The sequence below is a fragment of the Plectropomus leopardus genome, chromosome 6 (assembly GCF_026936395.1).
Source record: "Plectropomus leopardus strain MGB_pleo_1.0 chromosome 6, ASM2693639v1, whole genome shotgun sequence".
NCBI classification, from domain to species: Eukaryota; Metazoa; Chordata; class Actinopteri; order Perciformes; family Serranidae; genus Plectropomus; species Plectropomus leopardus.
This window is the reverse complement of record NC_142181.1, coordinates 18,711,390-18,738,021: the sequence shown is the minus strand read 5'-3', so window position 1 is coordinate 18,738,021 and position 26,632 is coordinate 18,711,390. Positions and strand designations below refer to the sequence as shown.

Sequence of the window (26,632 nt, the reverse complement as noted above, 5' to 3'; positions counted from 1 at the left end):
GTGCCTCTTGTAATGTGGCAGACAATAAGTCCCTGCACAGTTGTCAGGAATGTGAAAATTAGCAATAGAGACCAAAGCCATTTTTTGTACTAGGATGTAAACATGTTTATTTGTGTAAATTTGGGTATTTATTTTATTGAGATTGACTTACTTCTGGAGCCATTTAAGAAGTTGCAGTTTTTCGGACTTGGCCCCTTGCTTCATTTTCAGTCCAACTTGCCACAAATGCTTTACAGATGCTGTATGGGAAACAATTATGCACAGAAAACATGTTAAAGTGCCAGCATCTCCTTTTACTTTTTGTGGAAATTGCTAATAACCTGCAGATTGATTCCCATTTCACTCTTGACCCAGTTTGATAAGAATATGATTTGAAATATACCCAGATGTTTCTTAATAAAACAAAAAAAATGCTCTGCCTTTTACTTTGTAATGTCTGTGGGTACAAAGTATGAAAGAAGCTTACTCAGCTGCGTGACATTACCCATTGGTCTGCAGACTGGGTGGAGATGTGGAGGATCAATAGGTGGATCTGACTGATCTCTTAGCCATGTCCAAAAGTATAGCCAGCTTCATCATGTATTTTACTCTAAATGGGAGCATCATTTACAAAAATAAACATCATGCTGTATTGAAGAAGACTTGAAACTGGAGATTAAGACCATTTACTAATTGGAAAAATGTTTTTTGAGATATAAAGCAAATCCTATGTCGGGGCATTTATTTTTTCAAAGACTTGTATACAGTTAGGCTTATTTTTGTAACCAGTGGCGTTAGAGAATGCATATTTTGGCCACTTCTGCTTTGGATTCACTTTTCAGACCCCGACGATAACCCCTTGGTGCAGGCAGCTCAGGAGATACAGCATTTTTTCCACCAATCACAAAATTGCCATTTTGATCCTTTGCTCCTCCAGTCCACATGTCCTAAAATCCATAGGCAAAATAATGAACCCCAAAATGCTCCCAATGGCTGCTGCAGGTGTGTGAATGTGTATAAATGTTTAATGTAACTGAGAAGCAGGTAGTGGTATCCCTGGCCACCAGTGTATGAATGTGTATGTGAATGGCTTAATGTAATGGTGTTTAAGCGCTTTGAGTTTTCGGTAGACAAGACTGTCCATTTAGTCAGCATAGTGTCCTCATAAGAACAGAAATACAGGAATGTGCGTGAGCCTATGTGTGTGTTTGTGTGGGTTAGAGAGAGAGAGAAAGAGGGAGACAGAGAATGATGCAGGGATTGATGCAGGTCATTGAAATGTAGACAAGCATTCAGCCAGATGCTGGAGAAATCAATCCCAATGTAACAGATGGCAAGATCACGAGGAGCGCGATTCTCTCACCTCCTTGTGCTGCGCTACCCCATGGGATATTCAAGATGCCCGTCTTCTATAATGAGCATAGCCTTTGGTACACAAACATGATTTTTGCACACTTTCACACCTAGAAATGAGGTCTTTGTTTTGATATGTGGAGGTTTTCAGGGAATACTCCAGCATTAAGTAAGAAGCCTGGCCTAGAGGGGGTAAACCACCATAAAAGAAGAGTGAAATTGAGGTGAAAAATCTGTGGTGTACTACAGAGCCCTCATCCTTTTTTAGAGAAATTTTACATGTCCTTGAGAAGCTGCATTTTAGAGAATGAATTGCACTGAATTTGATTTCAGCCAACTTTGTCTTCAGTTATTATGCTTGGTATTAAACTGAAGTTATGTTGCCTTTTTCAAGGTCTTTTGGGAGAACGTTTCATATTCATGCATATTTAAAAGGTTATTATTGCTGTTTTTTAATTGTGGTGAAGGCTTTGCCATCACTAGTCTCATCCTTGGCTGAAGCACGTTATGAATGTGCTGAACCCTTGTAAAAAAGGGCCTGATATATTCAAAAAGTGCTGCAGCTGCATTTTTTTTTCTTGGATGGAAAAATAGCCTTTTCCCAGTAGCTCTCTGATTTTCATATTGACTCAATTTGTAACTGAGCCAAAATCGGGTCTGGTTTCCTCTCTTAAATTGATCATTTCCCATCCCAATGCAGACAATTGCACAGATGTATTTTCAGAAAAAACATCCAGCTGTGTCTGACTCTTTCTTTTTCAAGCACACTTTCACTTTTGAACCTTTAATAGGTTTTTTAGGACCTGAGTGACAGTTGGGGCAGTTGGAGCGGCCAGTTGGCCTCAATGTTGAGATCTCATTACCCGAGCTCTCTATCCCCCTCTTGGCACAGCTTTTGATTATGTCAAAATAACTGATAAATGTAATACACGCTGCAGAATACGATGCCAAGTATTTTTGTTATGAATGAGCCTGCATACTCATGATGATGAATTGGATTTTAATTGCCAAAAGTTGGTATTGTTAATGACAATACAATATATCACTCGGGGCCCCAGCCCACACACACTGACACCAATTTGTATTTCTGTGGATACAACACTATATTCATATTCTCCTCCTTGTACATGGTCTCTTCTATATGACATAATATCCAAAGCTCCAGAGAGAGTTTAATATCATCTACACACCAATACTGTAACACACAAAAAAGGCTTTGTTCTTTAAACAAAAGACAGTGTCTTGTAGAGAACTGTTATGTCAAGTTACTCCTCGTTTTTTCTGCTACAATGCTATTGTACAGCACAGCACCTCTGGGGGAATAGACACTAGTAGACAAAGCAAGTTCATCCCTAGAGAGTTTGGGTATAGGAGGGAAAACAGATATATATGAGTGTGCATGGCGACACACTGACGCTGACACACAGAAGCACAAATCCCACCTCGGTAAACACTATCTACAAAGAAACAGCGTTACCGTAATAGTATGGATACTGAATTTTTACACATGGCCACCTCTTATTGCAGACAGGGGACAGGGAGATTAAATCAGCAGCTTAACTTGTTCTCAATTAAAATGTAGAGCACAGCGCGCTGCAACCTTCTGTCTTCTTTTCAGGCACCGTCGTGCTTTAGTATGTTCTCCAACTCTCACCTTACAGTCCCCTCTCCGGTCTTATTATAAACAAATTACTTGGACGCACAGACGGCTGTACAAGTGGTAATCAAGAGCACTAATGGGTAATAGTTATCAGTCATGTTGCTGCAGCAAAAGGTTTTCACTTAAATATACCCAGTAAAATGATTCATTATATAATTTGCATATTTGCAATTAACAAAATATGCCTCATATTAGCTAACCTAATTTGTTCATTCCTGCAAAATGTCAAGCAGAGTTAACTCGAAACATTGTCAGAATTTTCAGTTGAAAGGAGTCACATGGTTAACCACTGCTACATTTACCGACATTTGGAGGACGGCTGCACCCCTGCTGCTACAATCTACTTGCACCAAATTCATGCACCAGGCTGCAATCTGGAGTCTGTACGATTTCATTTCATTAAAGGATTTCTGACTCTTGACCGGCAAGCTTCATAAAAGATTCACATGAATATGTTTCAATTTGATGAAGTCATCAGATATGATTTATCACAGAATACCCTGTGTGGTAAATTACGGAATAAAATCTGAAGGCTGCCCAGCCCACACCATGATCACTCATTACAAAGTGACCGCTTGTGCCTGCCCGCAGCCTCAGAAAAAGAACCCACCCCAGCATCTGCCTTTGGTCTCATGGGACCTGGATGCTGACGTGCCTTGGGGAGACTTCATCAGGAAGGTCACACTAGACAAAATATCTACAGACTATAGCGGTCATTTTCGCCAAACCCTGAGTCCACAACTATTCAGCTCAGGGGTTGGGTAAGATTGCTACTAAACAATGGATATGATTATGTGGATGTGAAGATGATGATTGATTCAGGGCTCAAATAAAAAGAATCGACATGAAATCCATCTCTTAACCAAAAAATAGAGCTAATGTTCAAGCAAGGCAGATATAGTGACATATTCTGAGATGAGGGTAAGCACTTAGTGTTGGAAGCTGTGAGGAGGTGTGGAAGCGAGGCTGAAAGAAGTAGAGATGGAAAGCTGCAGTGTGTAGGTGGCACCCACACAGCTCAGCTTGGCTCAGCCGGGCCCTACATTAGCTAGAAGGCTAGGGCCTGTTTGTCTGATATCTCTTTGCAAGGGACAGATCAAAGGCAGGGCAAGGGGCCACAGTACAGCTTACACACTTTCTGAGGCGGAAGCACACATGTACATTAATGCGTGCAAATACAAAAGAAATCCAGAACACACTTGCTTTCTTGGCTCCTATTGATTTATTTCTATATCTCTCCCCTTCTCCTCCAGTTTCAGAGTCCCCACAATAAAGGCTTGTCTTCACTGGCAAAGCATTTAGCAGTTGGGAAGGTCAACTCCAGCCTGCAGCCAAATACTGTGCACAATAGGCAGCAAGGAAGAGTGTAAAGGCTTTTAAAACAAAGGCATGTTGACTGGCAAATTGCTGCTCTTATGGTTGGCTTGCCAAACTACAGACTTACATTGTTGAAAAAAAGGCTACTATATGGACCATTATTGAATTAATAGTTCTTTGGTTGCCCCCTCGAAGGTGCATGACACGCAGATCACATCATAGGGGCACCATGAGATCTCTTCTTTACACCGCCTTTGTGTTTTGACACAGAGCATAACCGTGATGACATCATGCCACACCAGTATTTGATTTTAGACATCATGCTGGCATTGCAGAAGCAAAAGAGGAGTGACCAATGTGAAATTTAACGCAACAGCATCTGCCTCTAGTGTGACATATGTGCCGACAGTGCTTTATAAACAATAACAATGACATAACATGGAAATAACAATCATTCACCATTCCTGTTATAGAGCAATTGATGAATACCTCATTGTTCTCCCAATTTGTGGACATTTTTGACAGCTCATCTCCTTATTTGACTTAGCCGCTAACTGCTGCCAGCTGCTTCTTAAATCTGCTGTGAGTTACATACATAACACATAGTCAAAATATCACACCCATTATACCATCGTGCCACACAGACCTCAATACAGAACTGTTACTACCTCCACTGGCAGCTTAAAGGCGAGACAACTCTGTTTCTCCATTCCACAATCACAGAATACAGAATGGTGAGGCAGCATAAAGATGGGATATTCCCGCCCTGAACAGCCTCTTTCAGTGGGGCTCAAAATATCACTGTAGCGCTTTTGAGCCATGCTAGTTTTTGTGGCTTAGGGTCTGTATTTTGGTGGGTTCACCACTGTGGTTCCAATTGAGATATCTCAACAAATACTGGATTGTACTGAAATTTTGTTCAGACAATCATGGTCCAGAGAGGATGAAGCCAAATAACTATGGTGATTCCCTGACTTTTCCTCCAGCCCCATCAAAATGTCAATATGTCCAAAACATTGGTTTATCTAACAGTTTGATATTTTTTTTGTTGTAAAATGAGGATTACAGCTTCACATTGCTGCTAGTGTAACTGTAAGAGACTATGTTCACAAAAGCATTTTTTCCCCTGCTAAAAAATACTTGGCCTTTTTAGCGGAGTGTAATAATGCTTCGCTCCCATTGCAAACATCTGTAAAGATTATGCTGGCATCATTGCAAAATTGCTTTGTTGAACATGGCTCTTTAGTGTTGTTAATCAAACAGATGAGTAAGGCTCCTCGGGATCACAAATTATTATGTCCCAACCTGGCACATTTTCTTGCACCTTTTAACATGACACTTACTCATGTGATTATTGTTTGATCAACACACAGATTAAACAAAATGGATGACAACCAACAAGACGTGTGATTTGTGTCATCCTCACTGAAACTCACTTGTTGCATCATCTGTGTGTGCTGTGGGATCATCCTTTGCTTCTATGTGTCAATAAATGTTCATTGCTTCATTTGTTAGAGGTATTATGAGCACGCATGCAGTCTTTGTCAGTGTTTGTATAATTGCTGCATGCTTAATGTCATACTTTGACAGCTGTGTTTTAGGGTCAAGCATTGTGGGGTATTGATTGTGGACAATAGCTCCAGGGGAGCGATTTGTATAGGTCAAGAGGATTTTTCTATAACATGCATGCAGTAAGTTATCATTGTTGTGTGTGTGGTCGGCAACATGTATAAATCTTTGATGTAGATATGGTGCAGCAATGTGGCGTTTTCAATTGTATGTGTGTGTGCATGCTCCTGCCCACCTACGTGTATCACATGTAATGAGGCAGCATGCCTCCTTCATGACCCCCCCTGCCTTGTCATCTCCTCACAAATCCTGACAAACATTAGGCTGACAGGTGGTGGCAAAACATGTCAAATCCAATGATTAATCATTTTCCTCCCCATCTTTCTCGCTCTGTCCATCTAGCCTCTAATCAGTCCCTGTCTTGTGTCAGGCCTGTATGTGTGTGTGTGTGTGTGGTTGTGTCTGTGTGTGTCTGTTTGCTTGTGTTTGGGTGTGAGTCCTGTCACTTAACTATTCTGTAGGGGTCTTCAAAATGCCCGGTCATCGGTCAAATATGATTGGTGAGTCACAGTATAAAAAGCAAATTGACCCAGAGAGAGAATGTCTGTTTGCCTTTGAAAAAAGGGAACATGACCCATCAGTCAAATCTGATTCTCACATGCAGCACAGGATACATGACATTAAAAAGTATTAAATGGAAAACGACCCGTCGTTACCGTCAGTTTTGTATTAATATTCTGAACCAAAGGAGAAATAGCGTGGGTAGCATTGCTGATAGAACAAAAGTGGATTTAACATGAATTAGTTTCTGTTATGCTGGCATTAGATGCTTTTATATTAAAAATATTTTTTAACAAGTTGCTGTAGCTTGGTAGCTGACTGTCCTTGTCATAACATAACAACTGTCTTAGGAAATTTTATTCAAAACTTCTGATCAGCTTGCATACACAGAAATAAAAAGAAAGGGAACAGGTTGAAAAGAAATTACTTCTAGATTTCTGGTTTCACTATTTCCTTATAACTTATTCCTCATGTAAATGTTTTACCTTCACATTGTATTCACTCAATGTAAGCTGATAAGTTGGCATGAGCAGTTGCCTAGCAACCACTTTGGCTTTCCAGAAAGTGGTGTAACCTCCAATTATTTTATTGCTTTAAGACTTTTATCACTCTATCAGTGCCTATGTGCTGTATACGAGAGCTTTTTGTTTGGCGGAGGACCTTACTAAGATAAAGGTGCCCTTTCAGTGTTTTGAAAATGCAAATCATGTTGCTTTAAAATGCCTTGGCATTATATGTACGAGTACAAATGGAGAAGCACAAGAGAAATCAGTTACTTGTTATGCAATGCCACCAAATCCATCTCTGATTCTCAGGTGTTCTTGTATTCTCTGTCTCTCTGGACAAAATGAAGCCAGCCTTATATTTGATGTCATGGTAGAGCAATGTAAAGATATAATGGTTGGTGTTTACACATGTGCTTTGACTTTTCATCAAATGTTTAGCCCAGCAGCATGGTGTCTTCGTGGCTGAGAAATGTGGGGAAATGAAGACCTGCACTTATTTTCTACATATGCTACAGACCGCTTCATTGTCTTTTGTTTGCTAGAAAACAACATAATTGACTTAATTTAGACTAAAGATACAGCCACTACTATACAAAAAGCAGCATATGAAAGTCCTCCAGAACTAAAAAACAACTATGCAAACTAGCAAAATTAGTTTTAGGACCTTGCTCTTTAATAGATTGTTCCCTTTGACAAGGCATAAATGGTATGTCACAAATAAAAGTCTGCTGATTCCCTAAAGAAACAACTAGCGCAAAGCATGGGTTGCAAGGGCCAAACAAAGAACTGGACACCATCAGGGAAACTCCAGCACTGTAGCACTACTGTTAAGTCTCTCAATTTTTTGGAGAAGGAAGATTACAAGACTCTTTCTCTGTAGACTGTTGCCAAGGATCATTAGCCTGAAAAAGCTTACTTACCTTCATATTTTTGGGGACTGCCTATTACTCTATACACATTGGCAAGAAATTACCAAAGAAATAAGGAACATTTTTGGAATAGAAGTCTGTTGCTCTTTTGTCAAATTATACATGGTAAAAACTCATGGCCCAGGAAAAACACATTTTTCAAGTGCTTTTGGCTGCAAGAAAGAAAGCCATCATATGAAAGTGGCTACAGACAAGTCCCCCTTCAAAGGGCGACTGGATTGCGATCGTTGAAGAGATTTATTGCATGAAGAAAATCACAATCACTGCGAGTTGATCTGTATAAAAAATCCTGGAAAAAATGGAATACATACAGAGGGATGTGACCCACTGTCTAGATAGTTGAAAAACCCTGCTTTGTATCATAGTGTGGCCATTACCAACCCCACTCTACACCCCACTCCTTTTTTCAATCTGAAAACACCAAAAAGAAAGAAAGAAAAACAAAACAAAACAAAAAAGCTTACTTATTAGTAATTAAATGAGCACCACAAACCCTGGAGTTGCTCAACGATGTCCATTGCTTTCATTTTTTTTTCTTGCTGCAAAGGGAACAACCTTGCTCAGCAAAGTCGTAAAATTAATTTCACCATTTCCCACATTGTGTATTTTAATTCAGGAGGACCAAAGTTCAACATTTCATGTGCTGTTTTTGTTCAACGCAAAGATGCCTTGAAAAGGTATATAACCTCAAATACTTAACACGTGCAATGCACATTTTAAATGTTTGAGCCAGCCCAGTGGGAAGACTGTAAGCCCTTAGTTGACATTAATACATATTCATTGAATATAAAAGCTACATGTGTAATTGCATCTGAAAATTCATTCATTCAAACCTTTATTTAAGTCTCTGGAAATCATTGAGGGAAACCCTCATTTTCAATGATGCCGAGCTTAAACAACGCATTTAAAACATAAGCGATCACAAAACGGTAGAGGCAGAATCATACAAAACAACATACAGTAATAGCGATGTAAATAGCTAAATAATAGAAATTTAGAAAAAAAAAATAGTAAGGTGTAGAAATTATAATAAAAAAACATTTACACTTGATTAAAACAATATTTGAAATAAGGCATTTGAAAAGCTGTAATGATGGAAGATTGTCCAAGTTTAAGTTCCTTTGCATATTATTTCATTTATAAGGTGCACTGTAAGAGAATGAAATTTTTCCTAGTTCAGTTCTGATTTGGGGAGTGTGAAGTAACAAGCTATTCTGTGACTTCAGATTTAAGAGAGATGAAATATAGGAAGGAAGCATCTGTTTCAAAGCTTTATAGATGGATAAAAACCAATGCTGATCACACCTACCAGCCAAATGAGGCCAGCCAACCCTTTGGTAAAGCTGGCAGTGGTGGGTGTTGTAAGCGTCACTGGTTATGAACCTTAGAGTTGGATGATAGACAGCATCCAGTGAGTTTAATGTAGAGGCAGCAGTTTTTCTATAACTGACATCCCTATAATCTAAAACAGGTTCAACTATTCTTTTTCTGTTTAAAAAGGGAAACAAATTTTTATTCCTATATTAAAAGCCAGTTACATTTCTCAGTTTATTAGTAAATACGTCAATATGGTGTTTGAACTTACTTTTAAGCTTTTAAGCTACTCTGCATTGCTGATACTTTTCTTTAACCATGGTTCGGTAATAACAAGGATATCAGGTTCAGACTGAGGTATTAAAACACCAGTGTGGTCCATTTTATTTTTTTATAATAAGCTTCTGAGGTTAAAATGGATCAAACCCAAGCCTTTTCTACATTTAAAAGAAGTTCGATCTAATGGATTAAAGGATATTTGGATTTTGAATTTTAAATATTTGAAGAGAGGAAATCATGACCAGCAATGGGAACTGGTTTTACTGGAATTAAATTATTTTGAATACGGCAGGTATTTAGAAAATGAAATGCAGAAGGCGGTTTGATAGATGTGTTAGTGATTGTGACTGTGTCTCTCTGGAGGGTTATGATCCGTGTTTGGGCTGTGGGGGGAGCTATGGTCCTGACAGGACATGAATGTGTCACTGAGGGTGAGGAAGTGCAATTAGTGACCGGTGTGTAGCACCGGACTGTTGTGGAGTGGTTAGCTGTCAGTCGGTGAGGTGAGGCTGTGCTGACTGCGTGGAGAATTGCTGAAAGTGCTCGGGTGCCGTGGACGCTGGGCTGGATACCGTCCCAAAATAGATTAAAATATTCGATAAAAGACACATTATGTAATGGACAGACTGATTGCAACCAGGTGAAGACATACTTCCCATATTTTTGACAGCTAAAATCCTTCTTTGAAACTTCAGACTGCTGCTTGGTGGTGTCATTTGTGCCAACGTGAGCTATAACGTCTTGAAAAAATATGTTTGCCGAGCAGAGAGGGCGACTTTAACTTTACCACCCGGTGAGCAATTAGTTACGCACTTTTGTTTTTAACATATCTAACAATGGCGTCACCAACAATCAAAGTGAGCAGCGGAGACTTGCTGTTAGAAGAGGAGTTAACGGGCCGGGGGCTACATTTCTGCCAGCGGGTTTAATGGGAGTGGAAGCCGGCTTTGGTCGGTTGCCGGAGGATTTGACCAAGCGGCCTGACGGAGCCCCCGGAGCCGAGGGGACTGGCGCACATAGGGGCACACGCAGCGGAGACGAGTGTGGACGTCAGCTCAGCCTCCGTCGTAGCGGTGGGAGCAACTTTAACCAGGAAATCAAGGAGCAGTTCTTCATCCCCGAGTCTGTAAAGATTGGAGAAACGTCCCTCCAGCTCAGGGATGGTTTGGGATGACGGCAGCGGTCTCACCCGGAAGGCGAGGTGAGTGGTGGCATGCTGGGTTATGCGGTAGCTTTGGAGATGGCAGAAGATGTAGTGTGTTTTGAATCCCTGCTACTTCTGGTTTGGCTAGTGATTTGCGGAAGCGTGGTGAATGTACACAAATATTATCTGTTATTGTCTGTTATTTAAGGCCCCTTAACCCCAGTGTGAAGCACCTGGACATTTCTCAGCTGTGATTGTGTGGTACCACTTACAAAGCTGCACACAGTGAGCAGTAACATTCTTTGAAAAAACTGAAAGTGCTGTGAAAAAGCACGAAAGCACTATCTTAAGGCTTAGACAAGACTGTGAAAAAGCAATATTGAACCATCAATCTGTCTTTCTGACAGCACAGCATGGGGCCGTTGTTGTTTTTACTGTAGTGTGTGCTTATTTACCAGCTTGTGTATGTTGGGCTGCTTTGTGTTTACAAACTGTGGTCAAGATCAGCTTCCAGACTGGCCAGTGTTATCCTAACAGCTTGAAAACTTCTGTCTTTTGTGGGCTCTCGAAATGAGCAACTCCACACTGTTTGTAGGTGGGCAGCAGCGCTCAGACCAGTCAATGAACTTTCCTTATACTCAAAAACTCAAACAATGGGGTTGATGATGGAGATATTTTCAAGTTTACTTAAAAAAACAGCTGGGACTAGGCCTCAACTAATTTGTTTTCATGTCACAGCACCCGCTTTTTGCAATCCCCAACAAGATACTGAGCGTGAAGTTAGGTTAATGAGGACCTATTATGCTTGTTTCAGGTTAACTTTCAGGTTAATACTTGTATTTTGGGTTTCTAATTGAACACCTTTACCTGCTTTAATGCTAAAAAAAAAATCTTTGAATGCCTGAGTTCACCCTCTGTATGAGACAGCCTGTTTTTTTAAACCCCCCTTCCTGAGAAGCCCAATCCACTCTTATTAGTCAGAGGATTGTTCTGCATCTCGGCATCTCTGCAGCAACATCGCAGCTGGGAGAAGACTGTAATGGAAAAAAGTGACACTTTATACCATGAAAAATAACCAAACATGTTCCAGCAGGAATATGATCTGAAATCGGGGAAAAAATTAACATCAGCAACCAAGATTACATGTTTTCCTTACTTTAGCAAGTAGCTTCATGTGGCAGTGTAGACTACATCATGTTAACACTTGCGAAAAAAACAAAAACAACCTCAGCAGTATGTGTAGCACACCAACTTTCCTATAATTTCATCTCATCTCCTTTTCCTCTTTTCTTTCTTCTTGCCATTCATTTTTTTTAATTTTGAGAATTAATTTAGTCAATAACACACAAAGAAAAGACAATGAAAGATGGCATTTGCAATTTCCCATTTCTGACCAACAGTCCAAAACCCCCAGATATTTAATTTGCAATGATAAAATAACGAGAGAAGCTGCAAATCTGCAGATTTTAGAGACAGAAATCAATAAATGTTTGTTATTTTTACTTACTGACAATTGGCTGATCGACAGAGGAGCAATCAAGCAACCTCTTTTGTTACATCATCTATTTGCTTTATAACAGTGTGGCATAATGTTCTCTGGTTGTGGATCATAACCTGAAAGAGTTATCTGTAGGTTTTGTACTCTGGCTCGATAAAACAAGCTATTAAATGAGAAAATTGTGATGGCAATAACTGGCTATTTTCTGACAATTATAAACCAAAAGATTAATTGAATAATAGGAGAGGATAATTTCTAGATTAATCAATGATCAAAATAATTGTTAGCTGCATCCCGACTCTCTGTTGAACTCGGTTTATCCCCCAGAAGAAATTGTAGCAATAATACACTGTACATGCATTTCTAGTAGAAATATAGTGTGAAAATCCAACCTGTTGGTGTCTAGTTTTCTCTGGAAACACTGAGGCACCATCTGTTAATGTTTTATATCTTTTCCAAAAGTGCCTTATAGCCCATAGGAGACTTTTGGCCAGTGATGTTCTGTCATTTTGGAGTGTCAAGGATGTTGTAGTCTCCTCTCTGGGCTGTTGTTGTTCTGCTGGGCCAGGCTGTGTGTCTTACATGACAAAGCTTGAGAGATGTGAACGCACTGCACAATCTGTTATCTGTTGATCTTACTTAAAATAACCTTGGATTGCCTTGAAAAAGGAAAGTAAATAAAGTAAATAGAAGTATAAATCTTAATTTCTACTTACTGTATATCTAAGTGTTAGGTTTACTTGAAATTTAGTTGTATTTATTTTGTGAAGCGAGTTCTGTTTTCTTAACATGTTTACAAATATAGATATATAATTGGCTAGCATGCAACTGGCAGAATACAGATATAGTTCACAGTTCACTTGGTTTACTGAAGTCGCTAAAACGTAAGAACGGTTTAATTGAACTTGTCATTTTTAAGTTGCAACAACTTCACCAAATCAAGTAAATATAACAACACTTTATGCAAACTTAACAGTTACACAGAAAGTTAACATAAATTAAGATTAATAGTTTTATTCACTTAGATTTTTCAAGGCAGTTGGTTTCCTAGATTTTTTTAAAGTAAAGTCAACTTGTCAGATTTTACAGTGCAAGAGGAGCAAAGAGGATAGGATGGAGCCGAGGTGAGATCCGAGGTGTCTGTAGGGGACGAGAAAAAAGAGGCAAGAAGTAAGAAATGGAGGGAGCGAAATAAAAGAGGATAGGTGGCATGCTTTGATATTCTCCCGGTGCCTGGTGGAACCAACCATGTATCAGCGCCTCAGCTCTCCTGCCTGTTATTGGGTGATGAAACCCCAGTTGCAGTAAATGAAATTTAATCAGAAAAAATTGTCACACAGACGAGCTGTGAAATGCCATAATAAGTCTTGGCGTGTGTGCTGGCACATGTATGGGTGTTTTGCGTGTGTGAACATCTGTGTCTGTACGCTCATGAATGCACATACAAAAAAAATGATATTATCTCAGGCTCGAGTCAATAATGATATGCAAAGTAGCTGTGGCTTTGCAGCTGTGGGGTTAAGACATCAGCATTGAAACCACTTATAATCCCCTATTTCCTCTGTGCTTATCCATTTTTCATAAATTTATTGAACAGTTTGAAGTTGACTTTATAGTTGTACCTTTGACATCCTTTAATTTCACACTAAGGAAATTGTTACCTGCAGGAAAAGGTTTTCCTTTTTTTTTTCCTTTAACAGTTTTGGACACCTAATACAAGTGCCTTACCTGTTGATAAAGTGTTTTCACGCCCTTGTGGTTAGAGTGGGATCTATTTTTGGAGGGAGGATTGATTTAAGGCCTTAATTATAAAACATATCCAGTGATGCATTTGTCAGATTATTCCACATTCTTTGATTATCAGATGTGTTGAATAGCAGGATGTCTTTATCTTCATGTTGGGGGGTAAACCCACAGAGACCCATTATAGACCAATTTTTGTCTTTTTTTTAGGAGGAACGGGGGATCAGAAGGAGATAGCAGGTCATGAGAGACCACATAGACATAGTTTACATCATCTGAATTCTGGGAACATGTGTTTTTAGTTTTTCTACTCATAAATAAATAATAAACACTGTGTTTTAATGACATGCCTATTCAAACTCTGAAGTTTTAGAGTTAATAAGGCAGGGATACTCAGTTTTGCTTGGGGGGCACTTTTGCAAAATGACAGGAGGCCAGGGGCAAGGATTTAATGACATTTCTAGGATTTTAGGACATTTTTAGGATTTTAGGACATTTCTTTAGGATTTTAGGACATTGGGGTGTAGCTAGGACCTCTGTTGTGGGTATGGGAGATACTCCACTGGTGCCTTTTTTGTTAAGCAAGCTCTATTTTGATGCTGTTTTATGCACTCTGGCCCCTTATATATACTAAAAGTACAAAACAATTCCCAGTGTAAATCATTTAATTTTTAATATGAATTAGAATGGTTTGGGGGCCACCCAGCTCCCCATCAGGGGTCAGATTTGGCCCACAGGCTACAAATTAAGTATTGCTGTAATTAAGTGTTTAGAGCATTACCATGGAGGTAGACACTTTCCATGCTTAATTATGCGTTGTGAGTTGTTTAAGCACTTTCTTGGTTAATACCATTTAATTTGGTTTGGTTATATCAAGCAATTTTTACCACTCAAGAATTTACAAAAATGGTCAACCCCCCACAAAAAAACCCAAAAAGCAAAACACATCAAGACACCAAGACTACGAAGAACACTGTAGAAATACCCATGCTGTGATTTGGTATGAAAACCTATTGACAATTGGAGATTTCTGTGAGAACTGAGTTTTTCTGCTATTGGATGGCGAGCACTTCTGCTCTGGAAACTGCTTAGAAACCCCATTATTGTCAATATACCAATGAAAGCCACCCATCCTCAGAATACCCACGGCCTCAAGTTTGTGGTCATAAAGTTTTAGGAGGCTATGTTTATCCCAGAGGTCACAACGGGTCATTCTGTACAATGGTGTTGAGTTTAAAAAAAATGGTGTTACTGAAATGAAAGGGCTACCACGGGGACTAACATCTTCACACATGAATAAAATTGGGCTCATTGAATCCAAAAGTCTCAGCTTTCCAGTCATACCCAATTTATGCAATTTCAAGGCTGCTTAGGGACCCCAGTATGCAGAAATATTCAAATACACCATTTGTCGAATAGGCGAAAATAACACATTTATACAGCATGCAAAAAACTGCATGAAATTAGCATACAGTGGGTTTGTAAAGGAACTTGTGGGTATTCACAGAACCCATTTTAACGAAGACATAGAGAGACTTCAAGGGACCTCTTTGAAAATGGTCAGCCAGCTTTCCCCATGCCAAAATGTAGCCAAAATTTGGAGCATTATTTAACCACCCTCCCTACAAGCTTGCATGACCTGTATTCCTTTAGTCAATATTCATATTATACCACCAGCTTTGTGCTATCTTAAAAGAGCTCACGGCCTCTTTAAGACAGTAATGTTGGCTCAGATGAGAGCTGACAAACTCTGCTATAAATTCAACAAAATAACTACTGTTTATCATTTGTTTTTCAGGCAACAATGTGTTATTATTAATTTATCTATTACTTTATCCAAATTATGTAGTACTAACAAAAGTAGCTTCCTCTGTGGGTTTGAAAAGAATGATAGCCCTTTCCCCTTCCTACTTTTCACACATAACAGAAAAATATGAGTTTCGATGTAATGTTGATGGCGGATATGTCTGGCTTTGATTGATGTTTGGAAGCTTTCACATTTTGTTTAATTAGAAATAGTCACTTACAGAAACTCATTAGCATCACATTACTACATCAGAAACCCCATTACGTTTTTTAATAAATTTACAGCAGTCTCCAGGGAATGATATGTTCCTTACATGGAAAATTTGTACACCTGAATTTGCCTGGAAGTTATGTCATTATTTTCGAATTCTTAGCTCCCCTTAAACAGGTAAAGCTCTGATAAATCGAGGCAGGATTAAAGTCCTTCATCCTGCCTTTCAGGATTAAATTTTCTAATCCTGCCTAGCGTTATCAATGCTCCTTAATCGAGATATAGGTGTCTGCGTGTTTGATGAGTGCAAGTTCAAGCTGGTTCCATATTCCCCCTTATTGGCCCACTTAGTGAAAGATATACACACACAAGTATCTACCATGATTTAAACATCTAACAGCACAAATACTGTTCACAAATGAAACGCATATTTAGCCATGAAATGTAGCTCGAGGAGCAAAGTCGGAAATACTTGAACTATTTTATGAGGCTTTTCAAATTGTTCCCAAAAGGGACAGTCTGCCTATTCTGGGCAGAGTTTGTTGTGTTCTTCTTCTGTTCTGTCTAAGAAAATCACAAACACAATTGGCGACAAAGGACAGCCCCGGAGGAGGCTGAGAACATTTAGTAATGTGGGCGTTGTACTGGACTGTGGTGGTGAACAGGGAGCTAAGCATGTGTGCAAAGCACTCAATCCATCAGCCAATCCTCACGTCAACCCACACCTATGATCATGAGCTTTGGGTGGTGGCTAAAAGAATAAGAAGATGAGTGTTGTGTGAAGTCGGGCTCAGACTGCATGAGTTTTACAGTCTTAGCTGGTTTTAAATCGGGTTGAATCATGCACATTAGGAGAACCTTCTCAGATGTTCTTAAACATGCACACACCACAAGACTTGAGAATAATGGCACATCACACACTGCATGATGCTGATTGTCATGCCAGGGGGAGCATGGATGCATCACCTCACATGATCTCGTTGGGAAGCAGATGTAAACGAAACAGAGACGGACACCACAAACTGCTGTAATGTTAACAGTGCTTTTCATTGAGTAAAACAAAAGCAGAGGGTTAAATACAGGGTTCCCAAAGTCATGGAAAATCTGGAAAAGTCATGGAAATTCACAATCGCATTTTCCAGGCCTGGAAAAGTGATGCAATTCATAAAAAAATGATTGAAAGTTCTGGAAACGTCGTGAAATTTTGGTGCGTGTGATGAAATTGTCTCAGCAATCTTCCATGGATAACCTTCCACGTATTGTAACATAACAGCAAATGTATTTTATGTAGCTGTCGATGTAACAGCGCTCAAATATGTGTCAATGCAGGACAATGTTTTGTTTAACATCACATACATTTATTCAATTTTTTAAAATCAGATTTTTTTAAAAAAACACTGGGTAAGGGTGTTGGTGGATCAGTGGATAGAGCAGGACCCCCATGTACAGAGTCCTCTGTGCAGCGGCCGCAGGTTCGAGTCCAGCCTCCACCCTTTGCTGCATGTCGCCCCCTCTCTCTCCCCCTTTCATACTTACTCTCTGTCCTATCCAATAAATGCCAAAAAAGCCCCAAAAATATCTTAAATTAAAAAAAAAAATAAAACACTGTTTAAGTGGGGCAAGAAAAAATACTGTGTGTCCTTGAAAGGTCACAGGAAAGTTTTGAAATTTTGTCTGTGAAAATGTGTGTAAACGAGTTTGGATGAGAAAATGGTTGGAGACAACCCAAGTCACACATAGTCAACACAAGTTGGAGGTGAGATTTTAATTGTCAGTTTCAATATTGTCAACAGTTGTATGTTAGATAACATTGGCCTCAAGACTAAAATGTTTACCATTGCTTGGCAACACTGTCAGCAGCTGCATACTGACATCATTTGGGCTACACAATATGCAAAAACCATAGACTATATATAAAGATGGACAACATGACAGCTCCCCCAAAGTGAGGCTATTCAATCTCGAATAGCCTCAGGTGTCTGATTGCGGTACAGGTCCTAAGGCCCGCCTCCCCATGTTAGTGATTGGCCAATCTAAAAAGTAACTAACTAACTAAAGTATACGCCAAATAAGTTTTTCCTGAAGTGCCGGGGCTGGAATTGAACCCACATCTGCTGCGTTGAGGACACAGCCTCTGTACATGTTGCACCCACTCTGTCCACTGAGCCACTAGGCGCCCCTCATCATGATTTTCTTGGATTTGATGTTCATGTTTGGAAAATTCAGTGAAGCCATATTTTAGAAAGGAACTGAATTAGCTGCCTCTCCTAGCATTGTGCAGTTTGACTGGCCTTGATTTACTGCTGCTCTCCAGGGTTGAAGAGGATATGACCTAACATATTAATGAAAAGCAAAGCACGGTTTGCATTAATATACTGTTGCTCTGCAAAAGATGAATTCAGAGGGGGAGAACTACTGTAGCTAAGTGCCTCATCATCATTTTTTGACAAAGGGCCGAGATTAGGTTGTAGAGAGTGATTGTACTTTCCATGTTAATGATCCTGTTCGCCTCAAGTGCATGAGCCACTGTAAGATTGTGGTGCACGCAGATGTTTCTCTTGCATCTATAAACAATTGCTTCGGGCAAAACAGAACACATTTGTTTTCATCTTTCTATCTTTCCTCACTGTGGATGCAGAACAGATAAGTTGTTTTTTTTGTTTTTTGTGATTCTCATTAGAATATTACTACAGACTTTTAAAAATCATGTTTTACCAGCACACCCCACAAACAGTACTCAAAGGCACGCACACACATGTAGTTACATAAATATGGAGCCAAAGTTACTGTCTCCATCATACCAATTGCGCATATGGAAATTAATCTTCCAATTTATATTCTAATAGATAAACATCAAGTCTGCATAGATGAATTGCTGAGCTCACGCTGCACTCATCCTGCTGGCTGTGCTACATTTGCTCTCCAGTGATGTCAGTGTGTCAGAGCAGCACGCCACGCAGTTGTCACAGCTACCAGCACAAAAAAACACAAGATTACATCAGTATCTTGCGTTTAATAGATTACTAGAAAACAGGTTTATCTAGATCACATCGCAAGCGCAGTTAATTGACTCATGCCAGATAATCCAACTTAAAAACTGATGTTGCTTCACAGTCATTATGGTCTTAAAATTCAGGGCATTCACATACAGGAAAAATTTGCTCCCCCATGTGAGGCTCCTGTGGTTGCCATGGCCATGCTGAAGGGTTGACATACTATGGATTTGTTGGCTGGTAAGGAGTCAGATTTGATATGGGCCACAGTAAAGAAAGTGGCAAGATAGAAAGGTGGCATTGAGTTTCCAGGTTTTGTCATGAAACTGTTGAATCAGGAATATATAATGATGCAATAAACGAAGAACACAGACATGATACATATATTTCTAGATTCTGTGTGACTTACATTTTTCAGGGATAATATCATCTCCACTATTTAATGGGAAAATATACATCAATTTATCCATTTAAAAATAGTAGAAGAAGAAAAATAATGCTCCTAAAAATCTGTCCGTCTCATTCTTGTATACACCATGATGGACTTTCTTCAAATTTGACACAAATGTCTACTTGGCCTCAAGGATGAACTGATTCAATTTTTGTAGTAAAATGTCAAGGTCACTGTGACCTTGTCTGTCTCATTCTTTTGAATGCAATACCTTAAGAACACCTCAAGAAAACCCAAAGTGAATTTATTCGAATTTTGCACAAATGTCCATTTGGACTCAGTGATAAATGGATGGGATTTAGGTAGTGAAAAGTCAAGTTCACTTTGACCTTGCCTATCATCTTGTTCTTGTGATATTTCAAGAAGGCCTTGAGGGCATTGCCTCAAATATGGCACAAATGTTTACTTGGACATAAGAATGAAAGGAATTTGGTCACTGTGACCTCATAAAACACGTTTTTGGCCATAATTCAAGACTTCATACACTTATTATGACTAATAGTTTATGAAGATGTGTTAACTTTTTGTATCCAAAAGATCAAAGGCCAACTTCACTGTGACATTATAATGTGTGAAAGTTATTTGGTCAGATACTGAATAGGTGACACCAGTCTTGGATGCCTGCCTTAAAACTGTGCTGATTATATAGATCTTCTGTGCTGCCAGGGGGTAGATGTGTGTGAAACATCCATGTTTTCATGGATGTGAACTGATAGTGTCACTTGATCAGTTTATAGAAGTATACAACCACGAGGCTGTAATTCTAGTCTTCAGTTACAGGAACAGTTACTAGCTAATTCTGCATACTCAAGTTGTAGCCCCGAGTGTAACTCACTGAAACGCCCGCTCTAATCTATGCAGTCAAGCAGCTCTCTCTCACTGATATCATGCACCACAGATTCAGCATGTTCAATCAGCTGAATGGCTGCTGATAAGCACTGACGAGTACCAGCAGTGCCAGACATGCTGCAGAAAATAAAAGCTTGGACAACCCAACTGAGCCTGGTGGCCCACTCTCTTCTTGAAAGACCCTTAAATTGTCTAGAATCAGGTCTTAATCAGGACAGAGGGATAGAATTAACTAAATTCCAGTTGTGCTCATTGATATCATCAGTATTAAGTCTTTGTTAGACAACATGGTGTTGATGTTGAACTGTGGCTCTGGATTGTGGACTGTCTACTCAGGCGCCAACAGCAGCAAATAGCCAAACACATACAGTATATGAGACAGGAGCTGCTGTCACTGCTCACTTTTTTGAAAGCGCCTTCAGAGATTCAATTATAGTGGGTCACCCGTCTGAACCAGACTGTGTAGTCAAGCTCACTTAGATGTGGATGGTGATGAAGGTGCAGCAGAGGAAGAGCTGGAAGAGAGCCTAGGAGGTGCCTATCACAGCTTTTGTCTCTTGACAGGATCTGCGCAGGCCTTTTTGTGTCTGTGCAAGTGTGTATCTGTGAGAGTGTGTGTAATGTGGCAAAATCTTATGTGATCACCAAGGTTAGGCAGTCTTCACCTCATATCTCCAGGCTGTGTGAGACTCTGGAGGAATCTCCCCCATTTTGCCCTTCATCCTCTCCTCCTCCTCCTCCGCACCCTCCACCATTTCCCTCAGCACCTCCTCTGCCTTTATCTTCACCTCTCCTCTCCTTCTGTCTTTCCTTGATCCGTGCCCCGCTATCTTCTTCAGTCTTGTTTTGTTTTACCACCCGCACACACGGCCTAGGACTCCCCCTGATCCATCTGATCTCTTCACAAGTCTCATTTACCCACACGCTCAACAGTTTTCTCACCCCTCAACCACCTCTTTGCTCATCCCCTCCCTTTCCATCCCCCTTTTCCCCTTCTCAACTTTTCAACTCGCCTGAATCCTGGCTCAGCCTCACAGTTTTTCCCCACGCTTACATCGTAACGCCCTCAGTGCTGATTCATCAAGATGCCCTGCCCTGCAGTTACCTACCCTCCAGCAAGTACAATGTATATGAAGCAGACATGACCTTTCATGCTTGTAGACATGAACATGAATTATGTCACAGAGAGAGGTAAAAGGCATGTCGGTCTCAGAGCAGTGCATGCAACAGTTCCTCCCGTTTAATCGGAACATTTGCTCATATTTTTTTTTTATCTATTTCGAGGAATTCAGGATATGCAATCCAAATATGCAACTCAACCCACATATACACACTTGTTATTGATTTGCTTGTGAGTGTGTCTCCTTCAGCTTTTGTTGCTGTTCAGTTGTGTTTTCTGGAACCAGCTTAAAGCTCGCTTTTTGTTCGTTCAAACTGCCCGCCTGGCGTCCTTGACTTGGTTCCTCTTTGAACTGAAACCTGAAAAGCAGCAAGGAGTGTACTTCCATGGAGGACTCTGATTTACATTTTGCATGTCATTGGACTTATAACTGTTAGCCTGTGTTTGCATATACAGCAACTCCTTTTTTCTCTGTGATTGGCCACGGCTCTTGATTGAAATATCATCAGTGTAGAGGTTGACAAAGACATCCATACTGTTCCATTTCATGGATAAAAGCAATTCACAGTGCTGGATCAAGGTTACATTTGTGGGCCTTTGTAATGTATGTCATAAAAACATGCCTTTTTCTAGGTGTTTTTTTTTCTTTTCAGAGACAATGGTAATCTCATAAAAAAAACTGTAGTTATATTCCAAGGTCAGAGCATAACCCACTGAATAGTCATAAAAGATGAAATGACGGTGGGTCCTGATTATTGTTATCTGCACCCCTTCTGTACGCCCTCCTTTGTGGCAACAGACTTTCAATGTGTTTTTGTCCCTCAAATAGGACTATATATCTCTTAAAATGTGTGAAACAGAGACGACCTTGAAATTCTCTTCTCTTCTTTGGAGCGCCACCAACACTACTATTGCCCAGCATCGCCGACTGCAGCATACAAACAGCTGCAATTAAGCAGAGTAATCCTGTTTTAGTGACAATAAACTACAGCCACCATAGATCACATATCCTCATGAAATGAATCACCGTGAAAATTATTGTAACATTACCAGAGACTTTGCAAAGGAGCAGTGCACTGTAGCTACACAAAGATTATGTACATAGCCGCCAGAATCTATTGCTGTTGCAGTTACATACCCCGTACAGAGGCATACTTCATCAATCAAAAATCTTCCTTGTGGTTAAATTGGGTGATAAAAGATGTAAAACTGAATATATATCTTTGTGTGTGTGTGTGTGTGCATAAAAGCGTAGGTGTGTATTTCTGTGTGTTTCTAAATGTTTGAATGCACAGACTGACAAGGTCAGTTTTCAGAGTAATAATCATGCAGGCTTGACAGCAGACAGCGTTCATCAGAAAACTCATTTCAGATTCCCAGTAACGTAGAGAAAGAGGGCACTGTTTTTGGCCAATGGAAGCTTTAAATTCTTAGTCCGTATTTAAGACGTTTTTATCATTTTAAGTAAAGCCAGAACACAACCAATGTAGATGGACACTGGTGTTTTCACTTACAGTATGTTGCTGCCTGATAACACCTCATCAGGACAGTGGGTGTGCACAAACTGCAGTTGATTGACATCTCCTATCTATATACTGCTTGTTATATTGCACCTGTCAGGGCACAGTTATGGACATTTCATTTATATTCGTGCATAGAGTTGCTTTAATTTGTGTGCTACTGTTTGGCATTTGGAGGGAAAACATCTGCCTTAAAGGTTCAGTGTGCCAGATTTAGCGGGAAATATAAGAAAGGCATATAATTGGTTTACTTTTATGAGTTTATAATCAACTAAAAATAAGAATTATTGTGATTTTGTTGCCTAAGAATGAACCATTTACAGTGTATCTATAAAAAGGAGTGGCACCCTGTCTATAGAGTCCGCCATGTTGCATCTCCATGTTTCTACAATAGAACAGAACAAACAAACCAGAAGAGAAAAGGATTCTGAAATTGTGTAACATCAAAAAATCCAATCTTGGTTTTGATCTGGATCAAACTTTCAGTATGTGTTGTTCAAAACATTTTGGCAGGGTTAGGATACCTTTGATTAAAAAAAACAAAACAAAAAAAACCCAAAAACCCAGCATTATCCTGATCCCAGCAGAAAGATGGATTCAGGTTTGATTGCAGAAACAAAATGTAATCAAACTTTCAAACTGGTCAAATATATTTATGTTTATTTCTGTTTTGCACATAACTTGTTTAACCATTACAGTGATAAATAACCATCGTGTTAGCTCATTTATTTAGAGATAGAAGCTCAAAAGACATTCATTGAAATGAAAATATTTAAGCTAATTTAATTTTATTTTTTATTCATCACTTTATATTAAGTAGTTTCTAATAGTTCCACACTGGATATTCTACCTGTTTTTTACGCAGCCAGTAGCCTACATTGTAAATTGCAAATGTATGCCCATTTAGAGCACTGATTATCTGGATTTGGTAATCTTGAAAAGGGTTATGGGTTACTGAATGGATTAGCACATCCTGGAAACCAAAACTTTGGTATAACAGATCTAGATCACTCTGATGTCATTTTTTTCTTTTTCTTTTTTCTTTTTTTTTGAACCACTGGATGAGCAATGACTTCTGAAGGAATCTTAGCGGGAGTTCACACTTGGCACAAGGGACAAGTTTCAGCTGTTTGCAGTCTGCAGTCTTCACTGCAAAATCCCTATAAGTCCTACACTCAGCTTATTTAATACCACAATATAACTAACTCTGTTTTGAATAATAATTTCTGTCTGATATGGTTATCCCACAAAAAAAAAAATCAAAAACAAATCTAGTCCTTCTCGATTATTTAACAATACAGTATCTGAATACATACATTCTTGACATTCAGAAATTCGACTACTAGACACAAGTTTGTTCATACTGGAAAAACTGGAAAATAAAGCCTTAATAAAGCCTACAAACACCGTTTACCTGTGTTGTCACACTAACTGTCAAGACTGTGCTTCTTCAATAAGAATTTAGTGTGATTCCACACACAGTCTGTTTTACTCCAAGATAGACAATCATATCTAGTTCACACTGGAAATCACTGAAAACAAGAAATCCATGCAGGTATGCTTTGTCTCTGTGTTCTTCTCTCTTCCTAATATACTGCTTAATTAGTGCGCTCAGTAGGCAGCAAGAAGCCTTTCGTATTACAAATAATTTTAAAAGCTTATTGATTACCTTTTTCCCACCTTGTCTTCCAATCATTTCATTTTCTCTTATTATCAAATTGTTGCTCTCTTCATATTTTACCTCACTGATTCTCATCTGCTCTTCTTTTGCAGAACATTTGCCTCAGAGTTAACAATTTAACTTTTGATTTAGAAGGATTTCATTTTTATTGTTGATGGTAGCTGGCCTCTGTTGCACCTGCTCAATTGTCCAAACTTATTCTCTTTATTTAGACTCGAAAAATCATTGAGGGCGAGCCCTCATTTGCAATGATGTAGAGCAGATGAAATGCAACAAACATTGGCATACACTCTTTAAACAGGAGTGGAGCATGTAGCAAATACTTAATCATCTAATGTTTACTTTTCATGACAAGCAATCTCTTGAGGTCATGTAAATTATGACTGAAGTAGCCGGGTGTTGTTTTGCCACCACAAAAACTCTTAGAGCCTGCAACAGCTGACAAATAGGTGTCTCATCTTGTATCAGCAATCATGGTTGGTTTCTTGAAACTGCAAAAGCTTGATTTTAATTATGACTTCCTAATCTTAGCCAAATTATTTAGATGCTTTTACGTAACATTTCATAGAGATCAGAAAATGCGGATCAGAAAATGCTGTGATTTCTTTAATATGAGTCCTTTTTGAATATGGGTCATATGACTCATTGTAAAACCTTAACAGTCTCATTGTTATACTGCAGTCTTTGAAATAAGGGCTCCAAAGGTGTTCCTGAAGGGCTGAGGTTCTACTTCTGAAGAACCCCTTTTTGAAGAAAATATTCTTCTAGGGTTCTTTGTAAGACTTAAGGGTTCCATTAAAATCCCCTTTAATGTGGAATCTCCTTTATTTATTCATTAACTTGTGTACATAGTTGATATCGTTATCAATATTTCATGACATACAACACCACGAAGTGTGTAGATTTTTTTCCCCAAACAAACCTGGTACTTGCCATTTAGTTTCCCATTCCAATTTGGAACTGTGTTTCAGAAGTTTTGGCTCCCACTGCTTAATGCACCATTGAAGTAGTAAAGACTGTAGTACTAGAGATCTCATTGAATCTCCACCCCCTAAAAACATGATTGTAAACCATGAGTGTTATGGATCATGCTGGACAACATCAACCCCAGACCGCTGGAACCTCATTAAACCCAAGGGTGCTGTACATGGGTCCTTTGACCCCAGACTAACCTACAACCATGATTTATGGAGATATCAATGAGTAATGTAGTCAGTAACTATTATTCAAGCCTCAAGAGTGAATTCTCAGTAAAACCATTGGAATATAAAAGGGATCTCGGTAAAACACCCTGGGTGGGTTTACGTCCACACCCTCATAAGAAGGTAGGGTTGCAGTGATATACTAATTGCAAGGTATACTCTGATATGACAGTTGACGAATATCATCGAATATCATACAGTTTGCTTATCTATGATACTGGAAAAAGATGCAGCTGGACGGAGTATCTCACCTTTATTTCAGTACATTCAGGTTATTTTCGAGTTTTTACAGATACTTTAATTAAAAAAGAATAGTATCATGTCTTAATTGCAGTGATAATTGTTCAACAAAAACTAACCCTTCTGATTCATTTCTTTAAGGGTAATTCATACTAATAATAATAATAATAATAATTCTGTAAAACCTTGATACCATGAAACCCCAATATTTTATGAGATAGTTGTAGTACTAGAAAAATCTTACACCGCTGCTATCCTATAAGGAGGAAATGATCTGAATAGAACCCCCAGAGAGGGTTCTGTGTGGACCCATTACACCATAGAGGGTAGAAGGTAGGTTTATTGGTAGGTTCATTTTTTAAATGAAGTTTAAAAAACGAAATTACGTTTATCCTGGATCCTGCTACGTCATTCGAGATGAAGGTTGAGTTGATTAAAACCAGCAGCTACTATGAAGATTCCACTCGGTCGCTTGGTGATGTTGCTGCTGATGGCATTGTTCAATTCCTGCAGTGCATTTTTGGAATTTGCATCAGAGACCCATGTCCAAATGCCCCCCACAAGGTCAGTCAATCCAGTGCAACAGCTTGACCAGGGATGTCAGGTATTAATCATGTCTCTGTGAAGATGTGCGCAGAGCAGTCCCAGATATCCTTTTGCTGCCAAAATCACATCTCATCCACTTCACTCTCCTGACACTAGACAGA

The 26,632-nt window shown here is 39.3% G+C and overlaps 1 protein-coding gene across 5 annotated transcripts in view; it reads left to right on the top strand.

Moving 5' to 3' along the window:
- The window catches only part of grik4 (glutamate receptor, ionotropic, kainate 4), a 391,090-nt gene that overhangs the window by 129,903 nt on the left and 234,555 nt on the right, over window positions 1-26,632 (top strand). Inside the window, exon 1 of one of the 5 annotated variants that reach the window (XM_088078928.1) lies at window positions 9,901-10,668. The exons of the other annotated variants lie outside the window; for them this stretch is intronic. The gene's annotated coding sequence lies outside the window, so the exon portion shown is untranslated. Of the gene's footprint in view, window positions 1-9,900; window positions 10,669-26,632 lie in introns of those variants that run through there. 5 annotated transcript variants of the gene reach the window in all.